The 8,035-nt window shown below is 38.7% G+C and overlaps 1 long non-coding RNA gene across 1 annotated transcript; it reads left to right on the top strand.

Annotated features, from left to right (window-relative positions):
• The first annotated feature begins 232 nt into the window (after positions 1-232).
• On the top strand, positions 233-2,017 carry LOC122209934. Its single transcript, XR_006197842.1, has 3 exons — positions 233-635; positions 827-965; positions 1,486-2,017. It is a non-coding gene; the product is annotated as an uncharacterized LOC122209934 (long non-coding RNA).
• The last annotated feature ends 6,018 nt before the right edge of the window (positions 2,018-8,035 follow it).

Here is an 8,035-nt window from a genome sequence, read left to right as displayed (position 1 = left end):
AGCTCAAGCCCCACGTCAGGCTCTGTGCCGACAGTGAGGAGCCTGCTTGGGATTCTCTCTCCCTCTCTCTGCCCCTCCCCTGCTCGCATATGTGCTTTCTTTCTCTCTCTCTCAAAAATTAATAAACGTTAAAAAAAAAACTCAGGTAGAGTTTTAGTTCTCAAGGAATGGCAAAGATGGATAAATAGATGACAGGTAGGCAGGTAGGTAGGTAGGTAGGTAGGCAGGGAAGGAGACAGACACATCAAAAAAGTCTTAGAACACAGTAAACGCATCAACTACGTACTATCAAATTCCCATATTTTCTCAGTTCACCTTAAATATAAAAATTTTAGCCATTAGTCAACTAAAGATCAAATGAAGTTCTGTGTTCAATCAAGAATAGCAAGATAAACAGCTGCATCTTTCTATCTGCCATCGTTGTCAACGAGCAGGGACTCTGTTGCGTAATTACAGTCTTAATAGGATGTCAAGATGTTATGTAACAAACAGAACGTCAGTCGACCAGAAAGCAACAGGGCACTTGTTCAATGTGAACTGATGCGATGCGGGATCGAGCACACGGGGCCGAAGAGGAGGGGCCACGCTGGTGAAGGACTACTCACTGCTCCGCCTGCTGTCCACGCATCCCTCTGGTAAGGTCATCCCATCTCACAGACCTATCTGTCACGCCTTTTAATTAGAGACATTACTCTTTAACTCACAAACCTGCCCCCACACACCACCACCAATTTTAGCAGAGGACAAAGTTTTAGAGGAACGGGAAAGACTTCTGGGAACACTCGGGATTTCAAAAGTGGTTAGTATTGTTTTTCTCATGTTTTAGGTCCCTAAAAGGCATGTATTAGAAGAAATTTAAGCTTTAGCCTGCCAAATGTCCAAATCACATCTGGCTTTGCAAATGAAACGAACACCTTGCGCAGTATCCAGAAAGCAACACGAAGTCAGTATAACCTGAACAAAAGGTAATGCTTTCCATATGGATAGGATGTTAAACGCCCATGTTTCCACAAGAGCACCTTGTATTCACTGCATCAACTAAACGGGGCCGTCAATAAGATACTTTTATCTATGCTAATTACTATTTCTAATTCTTAAATTTAAATTCTGTTCGAGAGCAAGGATCCTTAAATGGCTACTTTATACTTTGATTACATAATTGTTGGCAGATGAGAAGAAGTTATCTGGCTTGCACACAGCATTGGATTTATTGCTCTGATTCATTTAAAAAGCCATAACACTCATGTTACATTCAGTGGCGCAAAGACACAGTATCTCAAGTTCTACCTCAGCTAAGAACGTGTGTACGGCCTTAATTAGCAGCTACAAAAAGACTTCAGGAGAGATATAGCTGTGTGTTTATTTCCTTTTCTAAGTAAATCTCATCAGGCAAAATTAGGTAATTCTATAAAAGTTAAGACTGCTATCACAATGGTTTATGAATGGGGAGAAAAGAAATGCTTTAATCTTTAATCCATTCTACAGGCAATTCCGCAACATATTTCCATGACACCTACCCTAAAATGCAGCAACAGGTGCCCTGTTCAAAGCTCTTAACCAGTGGTTCTTACCCTCGGCGGCATACTGAAATCATTTGGGAACTTCACAAAACACTGATGCCTGGGTTCTACCTCCACAGACTGCGATTCAATTGGCTGGAGGAGGCAGTGTGAGTATTGGCGGCGTGAAAAGTTCCCCCAGTGATTCCAACGCCCAGAGGGAACTGCCACTGTAAGCTTAAGACAGCTCCTCAGAAACTCTAGCCTGCTAAGTCACCGAACCGGATCTACTTGTCGTACTCCATACGGAGGCACCACGATACCGCAATACGAAGCCACACTGACCTCTCCAGCTGCAGCCTCACTGTACGTTGTCAGCACGGGAGACCTCTGAATGGAAGCCAAAGTGAGCCCCTTAACCACCAGGGAGGCTTGGACATCCCACTCACATAAGGCTACACACTCCCATCAAATACTCAGACTTCCACCAGGCAATCCAAACAAGATCCTGGTCCTTTTTTCCCTGTCATTTATCAAGTGGGCGTCAAGTGAGGGTCAGAGCAAAGGTGTGGGGAATGTGATCAGTGTGTTGATAGCTATTTCACCATTGCATTGTGGGGCCCCAGTTTGTATGCTACATGGGCATAAATGCCAAACAGAAGCAAATTTGCCCGTGGGCCTGGTAGACAGGGAGAATGTACTCCTCTCTTATCTTCCAGGGTTCTATGAATGCTTTAAGAAACGAGACAGAACACACTTCATCAAGGCCTAAAGGAAGCCTTGAGAGAACCTAGGAGATTGCCCACATGTTGAATTAGGACCCCCTGCAATATCCTATAAAGAAGGGGGGTGGGGGCTGAGAGACCACCCGATTCAGGGATGTGGGCTCAGCCAGTGGTTTCCAGTCACCAGACATTTCAAGCACTTGAGCGTCTGGGCACGTGGTGCTTTGGTGTGTTCACACTGAAGTCTACCCCTGACAGAAAGTTACATGGACGTGATAGAAGTCCTAGCATTCTATATGGTAAACTGTGTTTGTTGTTGTTGATTTATTTTTGAGAGAGAGAGTGAGAGGGGGGAGGGGCAAACAGAGAGGGAGACCCCGAATCCAAAGCAGGCTCCAGGCTCCGAGCTGTCAGCACACAGCCCGACGCAGGGCTTGAACTCACAAACCACAAGATCGTGACCTGAGCCGAAGTGGGACGCTCAATGGACTGAACCACCCAGGCATCCTTCTGTATAGCAAATTAACACAAAATGAGGTCTCTAAAGAAATAGCAGAAGAAACGGAATGGCAATCTTTAAAATGATGTATGGAACACATGAATGACTAGGGATCACAGGCACTCAACAAATATTTGTTAAATTAATTAATAAATTTATTCTGTGCCAGATATGATCCCTAGGCCGAATTTCATACATTTTCCCCAAGAATAACAAAAACAATCCTGAAAATGCCGTTAAGAAATATAAATCCTGGAATTCATTTCTCTTCTGCTAAATGGTATCAGTGATAAGGACTATTAACTTAAAATATGCCTATTTTCTATGAAAATAATTTAATAATCCATCATTCATCTTACATTAGCTGGATGCAAAGGAAGAAACCTAGCAGTTACAAGATTAAACAGTTACAAGATACACTCTACTAGTAGTAATAATTTTACTTAAGACAGATTTCTTTTCATTTAATTGGTACCTATGTCTAAGTACAAAGACAAATAATTCCAGCTTGAAGGCAAGTGATAATGTATCATTTTTGTATATTCTCTCATCAACAGCAACAAAAATAAACAAATGACCGGTAAGCACAAGGCAGGTAAAAAAAAGTTCATCCTGAGAATTAGTTATCCATGTGTATTAGCCTTTGACTATTTTATGTCCCTGGCAGTATCATTTCCTCACGACAGGACTCATTCAGTGATACTACAGCTTCCCATTAATTCAGAATTTTCCAACAAACTTGAACTAGTAATTAGTTGCCATGAATCTTGCTGCATTACCATATATACTTTGTGACTAAATTTTAATAGGACCATCTCATCTGTATTCACACAATGCTGTTAGACCAATTATTTTTTATACGTTGCCTTAAAATAAATCTACTTTACTTTTCATATTAGAAACTTTCACTGGGTTACAAACATGCAGGAAAAAAACATTTTACTAAAAACAAACTAGGTAGCAAATCACATCTTGAGTTACGCTTCAATCTATCTCAGATACACACCTTCCATTATTACTAATAATTGGTTTCTAGAAATCCGGTACTCAGTGCTGGATAAACAGTAACCCCCTCCACCCCACCCCCCCCCCCCCACACACACACACTCTTCCCAAAGCCCTAAGATCTTTTCCCAATTACTGTATTATAAATAGAAAAAATATCTATCTGATATACTAACAGTAACAGAGAATTTTTTATAATCACTTGTTGGTGGGGCAGCAATTATTCATTAAAGGCAAAAATCATAGCAAACTTTCTACGAGAAACTCAATTATTTACAGCAAAAATGATGCTTGTTAAGTTACACCTGAAGGAATAAATATTCTAAACGAAGAGTGTACATTAGTCCATGTCATGGCTGATTAAGTATTCCACTGTGTGGGTGATGACACTGGTTTTCCGCCCAGCCACCGTCCCTGTACCCTCTGTCACACCCAGGCTATAACTTACTCTCACAACCCTGATTCTGTTCACTCTGTCCAAGGTCTACGTTCTTCAGGAATGGCGACCTTCAAATATGCCAGCCCCAACTTACCCTCAGGCAACAAACGGTTACTACACTTACGACCCATGGTGATCTCCTTCCCAATGACTGGTTTAGTAATGGGCTTGGGACACAATTCTGGTCATTGAAAGGGCTTGCTGGATCTATACGAAGCTTCCGAGGACTTCCACACACAAGCACTTCAATAGGGAAGCCTCTGGTCATTTTCTGTGACAGCCATCCTGAAACTTTGAAGAAAGCCAGTCTAAGACAAGAAGCCTAAACTGTCAGGCTAAGGAAGATAACAAAGGAAAAATGGGTGAAACACAGGTTTTTGATGATGTTAGTGATGCCCCCACTTAACAGTGCCTAGAGTTACTCTACTTCAAGCCTTCTTGTCATGCAGATAATAAATTTCCTTTCAGCTTAAGCCATTTTCAGTTGGCTTGCTACTACCTTTAGATAAAGGCATCCTAAATTATGATCATTGTAATGGACTTCAAAAATAATTTCATAACTGTCTAACACTTATAAAACTTGATTACAAATTTTGCCATAAGCTAATCCTCAATTCAAAAGAACATAAGTTATAGAGATATTCTCTGAAGATAATGTAACAGAAACTGAAATTCATGACAAAAATAGGTAAATAAGGGGAAAATTTTAATTCTCCTCCATAATGAAATCATTTGTTAAAGAAACTACAGAAGCAATTACAAAATCTTTAGAAAATGATAGTAAAAATGACACACACCAGAAAAATAATAAAAGAAAGAAGAAATAAATCCAGATTTATAATCAGAAGAGCAAATAATTGAGGAGATGGGAGGTAGGAAACCAATTATTCATTTATTTAAAGATATCAGAAAGCAAACACCAATAAACAAAGATAAAAGATAAAAATAGATGAATCTGGAAACGAGTTGACTTGGAAAACTAATCCCAGAGAGCTTCTTTGAAGAGGGTAGGGAAGACAAGCTTTTAGCTAGTATAATAAAGAACAATTAGGGAGAAGACAATCTGCAACACTGGGAGCAAGCAAAATGTAAACTTAGAACCAGGTACTATAAAAATTTTTAAAGGACTTTACATTCAGCCAACAGTACTAAATCTGAATGCTTAACCATTTTCTCATTATCATGCCCCTAGGAAGCCTTTCCTAATCAATATCCTGCCCTTGAAATTAAACCCTAAGGAGTAAGATTTTGTTGGGTAGGACTGAGCTTTGGAGGGCCACACGCCATCGTAATTCTCAAGGTTTTTTTTTTTTTTGGTTTTTTTTTTTTTGCCTCCCCCAAACCCAAACTAATTTTCATAATATCATGCTTGCTTAAAATACATGCATTACTACTAAATATAATGTTTTAGAAAAATGAGGACTTTCCACACTGATTCAAGAGAGAAAATATAAAAAATATCAAAAACAATGGATAAGGCTGTACAAATTTTCAACAAATTACCACCAAAAAGATTAACAGACACAAATGCTATTATGTATGGATAATATCTAAATTTCAGATTCTCATAATCCTTATGCTAGATCAGGAGTTGGTAAACTAAGACCAGTGGGCCAATTCTGGCCTGCCACACGTTTCTATAAAGTTTTAATGAAACACAGCCCCACTCTCATTTACCTGTTGTCTAAGGCTGATTTCACACTACAATGGCAGAGTTGAGTAGTTGTGACAGAAAACATCTGGCCCACAAAACAAAAATGTACTGAAAATTTCATAAAATAAAAACATGAGTAGACCAAATAATCACTGACACAACTAAAATGACAGACAATGATTTAACTCTTAAAGAAAAAGCAAAAGCACTCAGCTTAGGTGGTTTTTGGAAGTTTTCTAAATCTTCAGGGAATAGATGATTCCCATGTTACATAAAAGTGCGGTAGGGCAAAGAAAAAGATTTTTTTTTTAACTACTTAACATATTTTAAGAGGCCAACAACACAACTGGATTTGTAAACAGGATAAGTATGATAACAAGCTTAGATGAAAATAGCATTTATGAACATGAACGTAAGTAATACTTCTAAACAAAATATTATTGTAAAGGAAAAAGTCAGCCAAGTGTTAGACCATGTGGGGTTTACCTAAGGTATATACATATAGTTCAAAGATTAAAAAAAAGGGGGGGGAAAGCCTAATGAATTTACTGTATTAATATATTAAAGGAGAAAAATCATAAGATTATCAAATAGAGGCTGAAATATCATTTGATAATATTCAACTCCAATTCCTAACAAAAATGCTCAGCAAAACCAAACAAAGGGTATATACCAGAAATTTAGAGGAAATTTTACCTTTGTGGTAAAATATTAGAAGTATTCATTAAAAGGAAGAGTAAAACAGGGAGATACTCCCCTTGCTACAATCCTACATTGTACTAATTTGGTGTTGCAATAAGATAAACAAAAACTTACAGCTATAAATTATTGAAAAGGAAAAAACAAGATTATAATTCACAAACAATGATTATTCACCTAGAAAATCAAAAGCAACCAACAGAAAAAATAAGAAATTTGGCAAGTGGGCCACATACAAGGTCAACACAAAAATCCATAGCTCTCTTACACCTCCAAAATAGCCAATTTAAGAATCTAATAGAAAAAAGCAACATAAACGTTAAAGTGGGTATAAAACTAAAAGAAATGTTCAAGATCTTTATGAAGACAACTATAAAACTTTACTGAAGAACATAAAAGAAGCCTGGAAAATGAAAAGATACACTTTGTTCAAGAACGGTGAGACTCAATATTGTAAAGGTGTCCATTTTAAACAAATTCATTAATAAATGTAATCCCTATCCCTACCAAAATTCAAACATGACTTTTCTGTAACTTGACAAGCTAATCCAAAAACTTACAGAAAGTGAAAAATACGTAAGAAAATGTTAAAAAAAAAAAAAAAAACAATGGAAGACTATGAGCTATACAAAACAACACAAAAGCAATATAGCACTGTGTTAAAATGGTGGGATATTAATACAGAAAGAATTAGAAAGCTTGAAACCATCAACATCATCACCGCTGCCACTGTCTTCATCACAGCTAGCATTTACTTGGCACTCACGTGTCAGAAGCGGTTCCGAGCTTATTACACAGACAACCTCAGTTAATTCTCACAACAACCCATTAAGTAGGTATTTTCATTATTCCCACTTTACAACTGAGAACACTAAGACACAAAAAGGCTAAATAACTTGCCTAAGGTCCCACAACTAGTGCTTTGCAGAATCTGGATTCAAGCCCAGTACATCTGCTCAGAGTGACCGCCAAATTATCCTGGTAGAGTTCATGAAGTTTGAGAGGTAAAAAAGGTAAAAAAGGTAAAATTTCCAGTCAACGGACATGTTGAATATCATCACAGACCTCTCTACGCTCTTCCGCTCCCTGCTCTGTGCCCCAGGAGGCTGACCTGCTGGGACTACATCAGTGGGCTTCTGTGACTTCCAGTTGTCTTTAGCCAATGGGGAACGAAGATGAAGAATTAGGTCAAGGGACTAATTCTGGTCCCTCAACTCTTCCTGTGCCCTCACCTCCAGGCACTATTCTGTTTCTGTAAGGTTACCACCAGGCTCACTACCGGACAAAATGCCACAGCTCCTATCAGGTAGCCCTTTCCACTCAGCCTTCTCAACATCCATTTCCCAAGTCCATGCCTTATCCTTTAAGACCTCATGGAGGAAAAGCAGCTGCTACTTGCTTCAGAGTACAACAGAATTCCTTTCAGTTTCCCTAAACTGGTACACATTTGGGAAAGTCCCTTTATTAAACTCTGTTCTCAAATGACCCCTGTTTGCTTGCACAGTCTGTTTTCCG

The sequence above is a fragment of the Panthera leo genome, chromosome E3 (assembly GCF_018350215.1).
Source record: "Panthera leo isolate Ple1 chromosome E3, P.leo_Ple1_pat1.1, whole genome shotgun sequence".
In the NCBI taxonomy this organism is placed as follows: Eukaryota; Metazoa; Chordata; class Mammalia; order Carnivora; family Felidae; genus Panthera; species Panthera leo.
Note: the sequence above shows the minus strand (reverse complement) of the source record. Positions and strands in the feature narration are given on the sequence as shown.